General features: G+C 44.4%; 1 long non-coding RNA gene across 1 annotated transcript in view; it reads left to right on the top strand.

Annotated features, from left to right (window-relative positions):
- Nucleotides 1–17,620, top strand: part of LOC142769015 (uncharacterized) — a 637,773-nt gene that overhangs the window by 482,285 nt on the left and 137,868 nt on the right. The window lies entirely within an intron of this gene.

Here is a 17,620-nt window from a genome sequence, read left to right as displayed (position 1 = left end):
AGGTAAGCGTGGGGGATATTCAATAGAGCTGATAATGTTGACTTAGCGGAATCGTGATAAGCCAAGGTTATTTTGTGCCATCGCATAACATTCTATAGTTAGCTGGTTAAGGGTGTCGTTCTATAAAGTGTCGCAAAAACTAGTACAGTCCATGGTATTACTGTGTCGAACAGTTAGGAAATAAAATACTTGGAGGCCGCTATTTCAGGAAGTGACATTCACAAAGTTTACTGCAGTCGTCACCATTCGTTCGTAAGGTTTCCCAGGCTCCTTGACTGATTTACTTGCTGTCAAAAACCTGTGTTTAAAAACATCTTCCTGAAGCATTTGGAATACTGCACGATGGCTCTGAGTTCGACGTTAGGTCGAACTTAAGTAGACCTTAACACAAACCATGAGCGCAACAAGCAAAGTAGAGATATAAAGCCTTGATAAACCGCAATTTTCTGGTTTTTTCACTCTGTTTACGCACCCAGGCGCCTCCCGTGTCAGTCTAATGGGCCAGTATTTAGATCGGGGAGATAACAGAAGCGAAAATCGACGCTACGCGGCGCCCACTCCAACATCGAAAAAACGCACCTTGATGGATGCGGCAACTTATCCGCTCCAAGATGAATAATTCATGCCATGCCATGGTCGAGTAACGCATTAAATCAATGAAACGCGCATCCATCTCAAGCATTTCTTAAGGCATCTCCGCGAGCTGCGTCGCAAGCCGCAAAAAAATAATAACATAAAATGCTCGACGTTTACAGGCCCTTCCCAGAAGCAGCTGGAAATGCTGTATGAGCCGGCGTTTCCTGCGGTGTAGATATATCGAGTGCTCTTTCCGATAGATCGGAGTTGAGTTGTATGTTTTATGCATCAGCGTGCTTATCACCGGGCTTCTTTTCGAACCACTGAACCGCGTTTTCGGGCCTAGATTTCAAGTTCGCTACTCGCCGGGAAGACTTGAAGGCCTGTCTCAGGTACGGGAGGAGAGCTGTGCAAAAATACTTCGTCAAAGTTTATGTGGGTGACCACAAGCAAGTTCGCACTTGCGTGTCTTTCTACACGTGTTTTAGTTTATTATATATTTAACAAGAAAACCGGAATACGTGCGTCTCTCAAAAGAAGACATTTTACGATGCGCATTTTATTGCGATACCATTTTTCTCGGCACCTATTTGATAGAAAGGAATCAAAGAAAAGAACAGTATGGAGGTTACTTTTGTGAATATCTGGTTCGCTGCCCTACATTGGAGGTAAAACAAAGGCGACTAGAAACAGAATTATTGCGATTCGAATTTTTCAGTTCCAAGTTTCAAGATTTTTTGGCATTTCCTTCTATTTCAAAGAAATATAAATTTAAATAGTATGAGAGCAAGGAACCAATAGCTGTACAAAAGCAACTTGACGGGGTTCCTGCCCCGTTGGCTTGACAACAAGTACACATCATGCGCGTAAACTGAGAAAAAAATACGATACACATTATACACACTTCTGTATCCGAGTCTACGCATATGAAACGTGTGCACATATTCCCCTCTATAAATTCGAACATACATATTGACATGTATTTACGAACAACATTTTCCCATACCGTTAAATCCTGAGCAAGCGCCTCTACCCGAGCAGGCGCCCCCTCTCTTCTTCGGGAGATATCAGATATGCGGCTTCTTCTTCTGCCATCGCTACCGCTGTTTCACTCACTGCTCTTATTTGCCCAGCGAGAGTGAATGGAAATGCAATAAAGCGTTTCATTAGAACCACGTGTGTGCCTGTTTATTCTTAGAGGCTCTTTTGCTGCCGAATTTTTTCTCCCTGAGCGAGCAGGTCCCCCTCCCTCTTCACCTCCATCTATGACCGTAAGGGGCACTTGCTCGGGATTTTGAGTGCCTGATGTCCGTGCATTTTTATATACATAAAAAAAACTAAAAATTATGGTATGTACACGCATCGAAGCTTTTTTTATCTAAAAATTATGAGGAGCAGTTACATTATAGTCGTCATAAAATTTTGTTGCCGAATTCCGCGATGGTTCAGCTAAACAGAAAAAAATCTAAAAAATAAAGAAAGGAGTATGAAAGGGCAAAAAAAAAGTTCCCTAATCCGAATTTTTAACGTGAAAAAAATTTATGTAGTATTGTAGACCTCTCTTATGATTATATACCGTTTGACGTCAGAAAGTCCATGAACAGCAGCGGCACCTACCTTTGAAGGGCACTCCTTTTAAATTTGATCTATTACGCGGTACAACGCAAGTTGCCAACCCTGATCATTGCGCAATCAATAACGACCACTGCGTTACGTTCACTCGGCCACTGTGGCAATAAAAGGCAATCTCACTTCACCAACTTGCCAATCAGCGAAAGAGTCGAAATTTATTTGGGCGATGTATACGCAGAAGCATACTTTCGGTTGTCACAGTAGTAAACGCCGCAAACCGCTATCGCAGAAAGAAACGCTAACTACAAGGTTTCTTCAAGATATTTACAAGGTCGTTAGGGTCGTTTGGCCTTTTCTCGGTGACAGCGCTTTTTTTTGTAGAAAAATAAAGGTATAATTTCTGTTTTCTTGTTCGCTCAACACTGCAATCGCTGCCGTGTAGCAAAGCCTTCTTTCTTCAGTCAGCGACAGAGATGTCATGATATTTGGATGTGTTAAGTTGTCACAACAAGTTTCCACATCTTAGCAACCTTCAACATAGTGCTGCATATAGCTTTGCTGAACTGGAAGATCCGTAGGAACTATTTTTCTAAACTTAGATTATTATTTATTACCTTGAGCAGCTATTCTTCTGCGCTGAGCTGTTGTAGAAAATATGTGCACAGTGGCACATTGGAGAATATTTCCACGATATAACTAGAGATGATGCGAAGTAAATATCAGGAATTTAGAGAACCAGTAGAATAGTGATGTAAACCATAAACGTTTGATGTGATAGTCAGTAGTCGACATTGACGTAAATAATCTTGTAACAAATTAAACATGCAGAACAGCTCAGGCAAAGTGTGACATTCATTCTAACTGCACGGATTATTATTGGAGTAGTTGTCAGTTTTGGCCATCATTTGACAACGCATCATTTTCACTACGTCATTAAAACCCTTTACGTGCACCTGTTTTGTGCCCCGTCACAATGACACTACCACATTCATCATGCCATCACGGTCATAGTCGTTTTCGCTATCACTACCACTATCACCATCTTCCTATTAATGGCGTTGTTGTCCGTTGTCATAATATGTTATTGTTGTTCTTGTAAGGAAAATCGTGTAAATGACGGCTCCATTTACCATCATGAGCACAATTTGATCACCTGAACCTCTTTTGAAGCTTGCAACTTGATATACTGTACTTATTGAAGAGCTTCTTACATAAAAGTCACAAAGCACAACTCCATATATACCAATAAAATCGTGGCTACTTACCAGCAGCAGGTCCTCTGACCTGGGATTCGTAAGCAACTTACATCGATCACCTCGTTCAAACTAATAGTGACTTCGCTCAGCCCATGAAGAAACCCGTGTAGTCCCAATTCCTCTATCAAGGAATGATGCAGCAAGACAACTTTACCTGCTGGCTCGAGATCTCACACGCACGTTCTGGTCGTCTACCAGCTTCCAAAGGTGTCAATTTTGTGAACTGGATCCTTCGCTCAAGCTAAAGCTACCATCACAACTTTCCCGCTCCGATGCGACACTGTTATGCCGCCTTTGGTTGGGTGTTGCATTTACAAAGGTGTACTCCTTTCGCATTGGTATGGCAGACACTCCTACATGCGACTACTGCGGAGCTGAAGAGACCATCGAACACGTCCTGTGCAGCTGCGCTTGCTACGACACACAGCGATGCCAGCTCCGAATGGTTTTGAATCGACTTGACCCCCTACCATTTTGTGTGCAGAAGATACTAGGACCTTGGGCATCTGCCTCAGTTGCGCAGAAAGCAACTAAAGCACTGCTACTTTACCTTAAGTCAACAAACCTGAGCGACCGCCTGTAGACTATGTGTGCTCCCTGAGTGTGCTCGTGATTGTGTCTACCTTCTCATCTTTCTGCAACCTCTTTTCTCCCCTTTATGTCTTCCCCAGTGCAGGGTAGCAAACCGGATGTGCGTCTGGTTAACCTCCCTGCCTTTCCTTGCATCTTTATCTCTCTCTCTCGTCCCAGAAGTCCCCCTTGGTGGAATATAGTCGCGGTGCCGGCTTTCTTGTTAACGTTGGCATGGCTAGCTAAACAACACCTGCGTGCTTTCGAACACCACTGTGAACAATAGTACCAATATTTACCTGGTGTGAAAACTGATTGCAACCCTGCTTGTAGTCACTAGGCAGTCATTTAGCGCAGGAGAAAACGAGAAAAAAGAACACACAATGGACCAAGTTTACTTTTTCATGGCGTTCAGACACCAAGTTTACTACGAAATTTCCACCATGCGCACACTAGCACCCTTACCGAGTGCCGTCAAGATGTTAATTTTATTCTCGCCTTGTCTCTAGGGCAAGTTGAGCAAACATACCTTCACCAGTAGGTGTACCACCGATGCTTTATAGTTCTTAGGAGTGATGAAAAAAATCGGCTGGTTCTTATTCGATGGTATGATGTTATGTCAATATAGCGCGAATGGATTATGGGTGGCAGACAAAGAGTGCGATGCGTTTGTTTTAGTTGCCTTCATTTCCTTGTGCCTGGAAATCATTCGTGTTATTACATAATACCCTAGGAGGGCATGAAATTGCCTCCAGAGATTCTTGACAGATATGTTTTTGCAGATCGGCCTTAAATTACTCACAAGAGCCTTGTGGTTAGAAAGCTACTGTATTGTTCTAGAATTCCGCTTAGTAAATACCCTGACAATAAAAAACGCAAATATTCCGTGTAGAAGACGTCTTTTTGAATGCCCTGATGGGAAAATATCCCTAGCATTGATGTATGGATGCTTTAGAATACCTTGTAATCACAGTTCAGACAAAAACAATGCCGGAATGAATGCTAACCATATCTTTTAAAGCCCCGCTTTTCCCATGCATCACCAGGTTCCGAAGGAACGCCCTCCTTCCCCCCCCCCCCCCCCACACACACACAACACAAAATGAGTACCCTTTTCTGTCCTGGCATTTGTCGTCTTTGTGGAGCTCTTCATGACGCAAAAACAGTTATTCGCGTGACGTCTATATAGTGCTTATCCTCTCGAATTGTCTATATACACGATGTTTTTTCCTTACACTGCTTTGCCATGCAACCAGTTAAAGTGTTCATAACAGTGCGTGGACGAGAAGAGTGAAAGCTTGATGGGTTCGGCACTTAGTGCTGACAATTTACACGAGCTGTTGAGGAATAAGTAATGAGGAGGAGAGAACGCCTGTTGGATTGGTAGTGATGGTTAGTGAGGAAAAAATCATTCTGTCGTCTTGCAAAGTGTGTTTATGTGAGGCTGTTTAGGTGTTCTTGTGAAGCATTTGACGGCAGCCACCTGCCAGATCATACAGTTAAAAAAAAAACGCTGACCTGAATTTCCCTCGCACTGGAAAACAGTTAAGCTTGTATTGATGTCATTGCATAGCATTGACGTAATGGGGGAACTGCAGTGCCGTGCTCCTACTCTTTCCTTTTTGATATGTTAGTTATTTTTTGTGCTCCTTCTTCATGCTTTTTTACCTTCTCCTAGCTCAGCGTAGAAAGTTTCTCTGCCCCCCATTCAGTTCTCCTTCTCTTTCAAGAACGAAACAATAAGCGGGAGATGTTAAACCGCAAACACCACAGAAGCTTGACAAATATTCTCATTGGTAGGGGCTTTATTTTTTTTTCGAAACAAACCTTACCAACCTTGCCTATATTTCACGTCTATTATTAGAGGTGACAAACCTCGTACAACAACGAAGGCTTCTCGCCAGAGTATCACCTTGTGTGCCCATTCGCCTTCGCTCCGTGAACAAGTGTGACCATCAGCGCTCAATATATCAACAGACTCTGACAGCCGTCAACTCCATCCGCACATTCTCCCAACTCCCGTTCAAAACAAACTGAATGGGCAGTGAACGCCCATCCTCTTCAAGTGACATTCATGCCATGCGATGCGCGTATGACCACGCCACTGCTTACGGTGATCGCGCCATAACGAGTGGGTGTTGTTTTTCACGGCTCCCACTTTGTTCGCAACCCTGACACTGAAGCGTATTCAATTCATACTTCCGGGTCTACTGGCCAGAAAGAAAGGGAAAACGTTAGGGGGGAGGGGGTGGATACCGAAGTCTCGATCGTATTGATCTCCACGAGTCGCTGTCTCGACGCGGTAGTCATGCTTGAGCATTATGTGTTGCGAATGCGGCGCATCTTCTCAGGGGTGTCTCCGATAGCATTCTTGGCGGTGAGCCGGGCATTGATGGATGGCGTTATCAGCTAGCGCTGCTTTCAGCATAGTGCATGATGGCCCTCCGAAGTGGCTCGTAAGAATGCCATTGAGCTGGGACAAGGAACCGCACTTAAAGGTCCTGTCCAGAAATTGGCGTAAAGCATTGGCTCCTCGCCTACGCCGTTGTTGTGTCTCAACAGACGCCTCCAAATACCTGCTCCCCTCTTCTGTTTTGCTACTCGCATAATCTCTCTGCTGTTCAGTCTACTCTCCTCAACAAGGTTGAGAGGCGTGACACTTTTTCGTGCCTCCTCTATCCTTCAATGTTAACACGAATATTCTTGCTTAGTTTTTGTTTGACTTGTCGAGACCCATGAGATTTATATTCATCGAAAATGTTTGTAAGAAACTTGTAATGCGTTTACTTCTAAGCTGTGGGCCGACACCTGGCGCTGCTTGAGCATTGATTCAATATTTGATTGTGAACGGTGCCGCGATATGAGCTATACGCAGCATTCTCAGCATGGATTGTCTTCTTGCTGTTTTAGCCCTACAGGGTGGCCCAGAATATTGTTTGTTCATGTTTTATTTTTATTTTTAGCGGTACTTTGAATTTACGTGCATGGCAAATGTTCGTAATAAATGCAAGTTGTCTGTATAGGCGAACTATAAGATTTCTAAAAAAACTTGCCGAATTACGCATATTTTGGTTGTGAATGGGCCATACATTGAAATAAGTGCTAGACTGCTGGTAAATTGTCTGTATGCTACATTAGTTTTTTACAGACGATAGCCTTTCTTGGGGAACTTCGACGCAAACAATTCGGTCTGTCTGTCTGTAGCTTTGTCTGTTTGTCTATTCTAACAGTACTGGGTATGGTAAACTTCACCAGCCGCTGCCCCAAACGGCCAACCCCATCCGCAGCACCCACCAATGTTGCTCAACCTTCAGCGTTCATACATGTGCGATTGTCAATTAAAAGCAATTATTGCGCATATCTAAGCCACTATAACAACACGTATATAATCTGTATGTGCGTCTTCTACTGGAAAAAAATATATAGGTGATTCTAAAAACTGTAGCGTTTATCACGTTGCCCTGAGCATGCAACGCTTGGACAAAAAGGCAAGTGTTTCCAACGCTTCGCTAAGACGACACGGTGGTGGCACCTACCCGTCACTTTGCATTCTACCCCTTATCACCTCCTAAGCGGACGTGCACAGCGCGCGCGTTTCGTTTTCCAAGATAACTGCCAGATAGCACTTGTGTCTCACGTGTGACGTGACTTTGTACGCTCGTTCGCTTCCGCAGCATGCTCGAGGCACTCTAACGCAGCGCCTTCAGAATACCACTCACGGATTTTCCTACGCAGAACATGAAATAAATGTTTTGTTCCCTCTCTCCACACGCAATACTCTCGTCTTTCGACAAAATTTGCAGTGTAACATGCGAATACAGGACCTGTTTTCTTTTACTGTTTGCCTCAATATTCTCGCGTCATGTTCTCTTTTTTATCATTTAGACTCTACAATGATAGGCATTTAAAGGGTTTGCGTGAAACGTGTTTACATGGTGTTTATTTTGAACTACTAGACTGCTACGAATTTTAAACAATTATACAGTATTGTCCCACGCCCGCACTTAAATAAAACGTCTTCTGTCTATATAACATCAGTGGTGTATATCTCCAGCAACAACTTTGCGGTCCGCTTCAAATCTATTGGGCTATTTACAGCGCTCCTACGTCATCAAAGAACGTCAAGCCAGACAATTGTTTATTACGTCAGCAAGTTGACACCAAATAGGCAGTGAAGTTATTTTGGTCGAATGTTGTTCCATCAGCGCCGATAGATAGTGGCAGTCAGCAACTGTTCTGTTCAGTAAACGCGCCGGCATTTTGAAGCCCTGTCGTCCTACTTTTACTGTTTTTTACATAAGTGTCCTGTACTAAATGCTATAAAATACCTGCCATTACCTCGCGAAATGGTAATACAGCACGTTATCTAGAGTCCACAAGTTCATACATTTAAGCCGGTTACCTCGTAAGTACATTTTGCGAGAGGATGTACCTCTAGACTGTTTGAACAGTGAAGCTTTTTGTCCTTAAGCATACCACAAAACACCAAATGAGGTGTGAACAAAGCATCTGATAACGGGCACACAGGGCTTTTGAAGTAATTAGTTACCATACATATTTTTCTACGGAGCTAGTAGAGACAGGTTCGTTGAACATCCCACGCCAGATAGTCCTAGGGAGCAAACACAGTTCCACGAAAGAGGACTTGGTGAGAGGATAGAGCAGTCGGTAATTAACGACGCCGAATCAAAAACACCAGTGCGGCGGGATCCACCGATAGCTGACATTCTCAGGAGAGCCAAGTGTGAAGAAAACGTGCACTAACATTCCACGCCACCTGCACTGTTGACCATCAACCTCAAACAGTGGCTTCTCTTTGTGCACGCCTTAATTCTAAACGTGGAGATTCTGAAGGCCTCAATAACCCCTCGAGTGTAGGCTACGAGCCGCCAACGCGAGACAGCAAAAGCACCACGTCTGCCCAAGTCGCCGTCTGGAGTCCGAAAGCTGCCAACCTCAATGTTCGCCGTTGCTTCAAGCTTGAAATGAGACCGCGAGCCCAACTCGCTGGGGAATTCCTGGCCTTTATACTCCCTCTTCCTTTTTCTTCATTGCGTCCTTACACGCTTACACACACACACACTCACACAAGCATTCTCTTTCGTTTTTCGAGTGACCGCACATATACGCTCAAGCAAGCCCGGTACCACGAAGACCCGCCACCACCTTCTCCGACCCTTTGCGCTCCAATACACTTTCGCCGTCTCTGACACGCTCTGCCGCGTCACTGGCCTCGCCCACTTCCAGATACGCACCAAAAAAATCAATTCTTTTCCTCGGCTTCAAGCTCGTCTGTCCAGTGAGCTTCGTCGGCGTACCGCAGGTGTTCTCATTACTGGCTCCACATCGCTATCTGGCACCGCCTCTATCTTGCCATAGGGTGGTGAGCTAGTCAGGGAAAATAATGAAAATATAAAAGAGAAAAGGTTCACAACAAGCAAGGGCGCAGAATTCAGAGTGATTAGAAATTCGCTGAGCCCTTCGTTTTTCTTTCTTGGCCGTCCATCGGATTTGCCTGCTCCGCACTGGGATCAGACGGTGGCGGTACACCAAAGCCAGCGGAAGATCTTTCTCAAGCACGTGAGCTGGTAAATAGGAAAAAGGAACGGCTGGTGAACAAAGGCGAGAATAATTTGGCACAGAAGATGAAATTCGCAAAAAGTGCAACAAAAGAACAAGCGGGCGTAGAGAGCCTGAAGACGACATGTGCGAATAATGAAACAAGAATCGGGAGCAAATAGTTTTTTTTTTTTTTTTGCGGTGGCTATAGAGCCTCCCAGAGGCTGCGAGCGAGTCGTGAGGGCTTCGCCGCCGTGTACTGGTGCACTGATCGCGCCAAGTACAGGTGGGCGCTGCTCGGTTGAGTTATCTTCTAGCGCTTACCTGTATACGATACGCCACCCACTTCCCCCTGTACCATCCTCTCCGCTTTATCTCCAACTTCTTAATGCGAAGGCATCTGCGACTGACTCATTTAGTTAGAGGGAAGTGCGATGCGCATCCAGCGCGGTTCTCTCGCTCGGTCAAATCTGATTAGGTTCACCAATTAAAATATACTCCTGCTCAGTTCGGCCGGGCTTGTTTTACAAGATACACGCTACGGGAGCACGCAGATAGAAAGACTGCACAGCTATAGCTACACACGATTCCGTGGCAGTCCACCCCTCCCCCTCTTTTATTTTTCTATCTTGTCCTCATACTTCATTATCGACATCAGTTTGTTCTTCATCTTTGTTAGGTTCGCCACATTTTCTCCGTTATTACTGAAATGTTCGATCAACGAGATGGAGTAAAAACCAAAACCGCAGTGAATATGAAAAGCCGACAGGTGGCTGAGGCCGCGAAGGTTTCTGCACGACTCGTCAGCCGTCGACACAAAAATGAGTTAGTAGCAGTGCCTAAGGGGCCACCATGGAACCTTTGATCCCATACCTCACACGTGACAGCAAGATACGGCCACGCTGCTCCCACCCACCTCTCCTATGCTGTTCCAATAACTAAGGAAAAGCGAAACGCCGTGGTTATCGCGGTGGAGCTGCAGGCAATTCCGTCCCGCGAGGCGTCAATCTACTTGAACCGATCAATTACGGCTCGGCGAGGCTCCTATCTATTAGGCACCCCGGTAGCTTCCCCAGGCAATCTAATGCGTTCCCCTTTCCTTTCTTTTTTTTTCTTTCATGCGTGGCTCGCCATCTCGCACACATGGGTCCGGTATTGTGCCGACCTCGATCAGGGTGATCGTCGGTCAGGTCAAAGTTGAGAAAACAAAAAGTGATGCAACGGTGGTGCAAGGTACGTGTTGTCACGCATTGATCGTCTTAAGTGCGAAAGAGAGAGAGTTGCAGATGTTACCCAACACGTATGGTTGTGAACGGGAGCGCGGGAAAGAGATAAAAATTAGGCTGAGATCACTCCCACGAACTGCATTTAGCTGGAAGCACGGAAACGAATCTTTTCAAATTGGTCTATCTTAAGAGTGCGAGTTTTTGGGCAATTTGGTGGTCCGTTATACTGACAACATCGCAATAAGGGACAACGGATAGGAAGAAGTACAGCCAAGCGCAGAATTTGCAGCCTGTGTGACACTCCTGAGTGCACAGCGCTGTTTAAAAGATTTCGAGTGGTGGAGCGATGTGGTTCTCAATGAACGCTTGAGATAACCGAGGCTGCAGAAGTTTCGAGACATGGCAATAACTGCGTGAGCATACCATCCATTGCTTTGATGGACACACAAGTTCACTATTTGTTCCACGTGAGTGACTACCGAAAGTGATGTAGGCTGATGTCACATGTTGATTTTTTTTGCAAATATTGGCCTGCTATCTTTGTTCACGTGCTGTTTTATTTATACTTTGTTTTGGTTCGGAAATCAACTGCACTTGTAAGTCAGCGCTCGTCTTTTGTGTTTTTTTATATGCCTTGTTCCTTATTGCACAGTTGTCACTGTAATGGGCTACTCTCTGTGTCCAGTGTCGACGCCTTGTGACAGCTTCTCGTTTTAACGCCTTTCAGTGTTGCGATACGCGGGTATGTTTACATTATCTATGATATCGCTTTTCAATAATGTTTTTGAAATATTGGTATTTTATTTCAGCCTTCCTTCTCGTTTTGTTGTTATTGCACTGTTTTTACACTGCTTGTACGATAAACCCAGGTGACCATACAGGAAACTATAATTAATAACTTAAGTCGCCCCGTCCAATACTAGCCGTCTCACGCCAACGTTCCTCATTGAGACAATGACCAGGCGCCTTCATGTCAGAAATGATTGGACAACAACGTCGTATCGGCACAATAACATGGGCTTTGTTGGATAAACCTACAGTGGTGGGGGCGTTTTGTCTGCAATATTTATTGTCGATATTACGACTTCTTTCAATGTGGAAGCATGAAATTCAAGCTTATTCTTGTCGCGTGATCAGCACTTCCTTGCAAACTTCCGTATATTCCTGGTACAAGTTACCTGTTATTTTCTCTCAAAACGATGGCTCTAGGTGCAACAAGACGTAAGACAAGAAAGTCTTGTGCTCTTCGATGGATTCATTTTGAATACTTGAGGCCATAGATCATAGTGTCTCCGAATAAGTGACGACGAAGGTCAATACTGACCTAGATTTGGATTTTCATCTGAATCACTTTCTTACAGCTGGTCGCTTTCATTTGAGAGATGGATAGCTCGTTGTACAATAGATGATCATATCTTGGGTTTACCGTCCCAAAATCTCCATGTGATGATAAGAGACACTCTAATGAAGAGCCCCGGAAATTTTGACCACGTGGGATTTTTTCGCGTGCCCCCAGATATGAGCACACCTACGTACAGTACTTTGCCTCCAGCAGCCGTTGTGAAATAGAAAAGGGAATGTAACTAAACATTCTTTTTAATTAAAGCAAGAAGGCACAAAATATCACGGAGAAGCGTATATATATATATATATATATATATATATATATATATATATATATATATATAGTACATACATGCTTAAATTTCTATTGGCCTTCTATGGACGGTAATGCCCAGGCAGGAAGGTCGACAAATTCATTTTGCTACGCCTCTGGTACCACGCAGAAAAAACCTCATTTTCAGTCGAACTTCTCAGCGACTTTTCTCCCTTGCGATTAACTACATCAACATATAAAAGCTATCGTCATGCGGGCGGGAAAATGTCTTTTGTCATTTTCTGTTTTTATTGTGATAGCAGTTACATGGACACTCTCGGCTGCATTTTGCCGCCGGTGTCGGCGTGGGCGGCGACGTCGACGACATGCACCGTATATGTATACGTATCTATATATATGAAAACGCAAGAAAGAAAAAAAATCCAGATAAAAAGTTGGCCACGTATCTGCATGTAATCTGCGTCGAAAAACCATAGTCTTGCGTGTGGAGAGAGTGTGGAGAGAGAGTCTTGCGTGTGAAGACATTTATTTGATGTTTACCGCAAGAAAATCGGTGAATGGTATTCTGGAGGCGCTGCGTTAGAGTGCCTCGAGCGTGCAGCGGAGGCGAATGAGCACATCAAGTCACGTCACACGTGAGACATAGGCGCCATCTGGCAGTTGCCTTACAAAACAAAACGCGTGACTCTGAGACGGGTGTGCGCGCCCATCTCAGAAGTGATAAGGTGTAGAACGCAAGGCGACGGGTAGGTGCCACCGCCGTTTCGTTTTAGCAAAGCGTTGGAGGCACTCGCCTTTCCGTGCAAGCGTTGCATGGTTAGTGCCGTGTGATAAGCGCTACGGTCCTTAAAATTACATATGTATGCCTCTTCTAGTAAGAGATTGATTGATTGATTGATTGATATTTGGGGTTTAACGTCCCAAAACCACCATATAAATTTGAGAGACGCCGTAGTGGAGGGCTCCGAAAATTTTTACCACCTGGGATTCTTCAACGGGCACCCAAAATGAGCACACGAGCCTACAACATTTCCGCCTCCATCAGAAAGGCAGCCGCTGCAGCCGGGACACGTGACCTGCGGGTCAGCAGCTGAGTACTTTAGCCACTAGACCACCGCGGCGGATTATAGTAAGAGACGCACATGCAGAATGTATACGTGTTGTTATGGTGCCCCAGACATGCGCAATATTTGCTTTTAATTGACAATTGCACAAGCATGAACACTCAACCTTGAGCAACATAGATGGGCGCTGTGGATGGGGTCGGCCGTTTCAAGTACCCGATGCCGTTCAAAGTGGACAAACAGACAAATGTACAAACAAATGTACAGACAGACAGACAGACAGACAGACAGACAAAAAATTTCGTGTCGAAGGTCCCCAAGAACGACTGTCGTCTTTAATAGACTCTGGCGCGCGGAATCAAACGTCGGACCTTTGCGTCGTTACTGCGAGGCGTTAACCACTAAGCCACAGAGAGGTATCTTCTTCACCGTTCAAACGGCAAGCTATTTTATATCTACCACTTACCGTGTGAGCGGGTATCTCGGGGGGTGGGGTGGGGACTATCGTGTTTTCAGCATTATCAGCGAGATGGCGCAGTGAGCACGGGGCGGCTTTCGTCTTTCACGCGTGTTTTGGCCCGCGGAGAGAATAAGGATATGTACGCTCGTTCGCGCGCCCTCATCTTGCAGTGGGGAGAATCGTACGTCTTGGCTAGCCTATGGGTTTCGTCGGGACAGTTCTTTTGTAGGTACGGGTGCACAAAGGTCACAGCAATCGTTGCACAGCCTCCTTTTGCCAAAAAAGCGCGCTTCTCATACACAGCGAAGTAACAAATGAGACGCTTATTTGCGTTCTTCTGAACCTGTGAGTACGTTTCGTGCGTCAATTTTTGAGGGAGAAACGTGGGGCACGTCTCGATCTGCTCCATTCTGCACGTGACCTTCCAATTTGCTGCTGTCGCGTTTATTGCTTCGCCCTTGTGGCAAAACTTTGACTTTTATTTTCATTCCTCCTCCCACATTGCCTGGATATCCACCCTTTCTCATTTAGTTCCTTTATTATTTATTTTCATTTCTCCTCCGCGGTCATCGGAAAATTTCTCGGCTGTCGCACTGGACCCCAGCTCAAAAGAAGAAGGTAGTACGTGGAGTGCCCTTTCCGGTGCTCATTTTCGCAGTTCTCGCTGCCCCGTGGCCTCGGTTGGTCACTTCTCGCTATCAACGTTTGACAATCTCGCAGTAGACTGTACACGAGATAGTGAAACGTTTTACCGAGGTGACAGTGAATAGAGCAAACGCGAGAGCTTTTAGGGGCAAAGCTTGTTTGTTTTTCATCTGATTGATCGATCGATCGATCGATTGATTGATTGATTGATTGATATGTGGGATTTAACGTCCCGAAATCGTGCACCAAAATCTGAGCACACGGGCCTACAACATTTCCACCTCCATCGGAAATGCAGCCACCGCAGCCGGGAATCGAACCCGTGACCTGCGGGTTAGCAGCCGAGTACCTTAGCCACCAGACCACCGCGTCGGGGCTCTGTTGTTCATATGTCATGGCTACATTACATGGGGCAACGCTCGCGTGACGTACGGGTAATGCGAGACACAAAAGAAGCTTCAACAATAGACTGATATGAATTATAATTGTGCCAGGTTATTGCGAAATATCCGCAAGCACACACCCTTTGCATCAGTGGGCGACTTAAATGTAGGCATTAGGATCTTGGGACCTAGCTTTGTCGTCGACACACTTTATGTCAGTCACTTCTCAATATACAGGAAAAGCTCGGGAAACGTTCACGGTATAGTCGAAACATATGTGAGGCTCAAAATAGATTAAGAATAAACTAACATGAATCATAATTGTGACAGAGCAGTATACAACGCCTCTAACCCCATATACTAGATCTTCAATTTAGACGTTAGGGACGTTAGGACCACACTTTGTCGTCGACTCTTTTTGTCAAACTGCCACTTTGTCACCAAACTCACACTATATGGGACAACGCTCGAGTAACATGTGTGAGACACAAAAATGTTTTAACAATACCCTAATATCAGTCATAATTGTGACGGAACAATAGAAAACAGCTACAAGTACAGACAATTCATGCTAGACGGCGATTTAAACGTAGACATTAAAAACTTCAAAACCTAGCTTTGCCCATTCGTCATTATTCACTTCGTGGAGATGCGTGCAATAGAAAAGAGCTACAAGTAGGAAAAAGCGCGAGGGCTCATGGCTTGCTAGCGCAGGCCGAGTGCGTGGGCAAAGTAGCAGACGATGCGGGGCGCGCAACACTTTGATGAAGCAATGCGCATGCGTCGTATTTCAAAATCTCGCCAGCAGTTAGCGCTCTGCAGACCACCGGCCACAGACTCGCGTGTTCATTCTAAGAGTGAACCGTGCTGTACAATAGGCGTCAATTTAAGTGCGCACAGCGGCAAGCTTTATAAATAGTATTTTGCACACCGTCCAGTCATTACCATAGAAATGCGCAGTGCTGTCAAAGCGGAATTATGAGCGCCTGTCAATAGTTACAAATGAACGTTGCGCACTTTACCATTGCTAATGATGGCCGCTTTCCATGTTTGATTTGATGTCGGTACTACATAGGCTTCGAAATATTGATGTCCTAGAAACAAAATTGGTTTTCTTTGAGTATTTCTGAATTTAATTGCGTGTCGACCCCATTTAGACGCTGAAATGTTTTTGTTCTGCAAGGAAACTATCATAGTGTACGCTATTACCCTGTTACGTCATTTTCTAAGTAATAGTATAGTAGTGGTAGTAACAGCAGTAGATAGTAATGTAGTAGGCAGAAGAGGTGAAGGAGTTGTCATGCTGGTAATGTGATGAGAGGGAGGAGTGCTTAAATGAATAAATCGAAGGAATTGATGATGAAGATGATCATAATGCCCAAAGTTATGATAGCAATGACGATGGTGTGTAAGCAAGCACATTTTTAAGTCATTGGCAGATTTTTCACATTACGCAATCTCACTAGCCAAACCCAGACACTCTGGCTCTTACACCGTCACTTTTCGATGGTTTTCTATAGCATGTAACTTGATAAATTTTTTCTGTGTACATATTTTTGCTTCGCATTCGTTTTGCTATTGTCTAAAACGCATTCTTACAATACAGTGTTACAAATAAAGTGGAGACATTTTATTCTCAACATGTCAGGATGCAAAATAAAAATGGTATAACGCAGTTAATAGCATTATAAAAAAGTGGTCCGGTGCGTCATCAAGCAAGAAAATAAAATCCACTTTGAACGTTCTGTTTACAGCTCTGACGATGCAAGACTACAGAAATTAGCAGCTGTACATGCGTAACTTAAACATGCGCCCTATATCTTCACCACTCTGCCGCCGCGGGACAAATTTAAGCATTCTCTGCAGTTCGGGTACTTGTCCTAAATTTTAAGTTTCCGTGATGACCAGTCATGTCGACCAGTGTGCGCTGCCAATCTATCGAATTCAATCTGCGATGGGGCGGATGAATAACGTGCTGAAAGCCGAATGTGGGGCTCTGTACACGTCCACGAGATTAAATCTATATGGGCAGCGGAATCTCGCCTCCAAGGCCTGTACTCTTCTTTTTTTCTCGCTCCACCGAAATTAATTTTCGGTTCCGTTACAAGAAAAATGTTGAGTGAAAAAAACATTAATCAGTCTAGACAATAAGTCGGCGCACTCCCTGTTGATTAAACTCATTCATACTCACGCAGATCTTACATATGGCCGTGATTTTGAGTCTGGGTGACGCCGGGTCTGTAATAATTTGGTGAATTTGAGTCGCGGTGAGTCCGGTTGAGCGAAAATTGAATGAGTCTTAGTCCGTGCGAGTCCTGTTTAGGAAAATTTTGTGTTAGTCTGAGCCTATATAAGCCTCAAGAAGAAAACATATTTCTTGAGGAAAAAAGTGTGAGCTCCGCTTTTTATCGTTGAAATATGGTCTAGACTGAAAAAAAAGTTGTCTGGAAAATTTTCTGTTGGTGATTTCGCTACCACAGGTTGAGTAATAGAAGAGAAAATCAAAGCTAAATTTTATTCTTCTTTATTTCACAGTGAAGTATTGACAGCTTCTCTCGGATACTTCAAATATTTTCTGAAATTTGGCTATCTTAAGTCTCGCGGTTCACTCAGACAACAGTGTAACATTTTTTAAATAAAAGTTACGTAAGCTTTAGCAAATGCTATGAAAGTCGGTGACCTCATAGTGAT

Source organism: Rhipicephalus microplus, chromosome 1, assembly GCF_043290135.1.
Source record: "Rhipicephalus microplus isolate Deutch F79 chromosome 1, USDA_Rmic, whole genome shotgun sequence".
NCBI classification, from domain to species: domain Eukaryota; kingdom Metazoa; phylum Arthropoda; class Arachnida; order Ixodida; family Ixodidae; genus Rhipicephalus; species Rhipicephalus microplus.
This window is presented reverse-complemented; position numbering and strand designations above follow the sequence as displayed.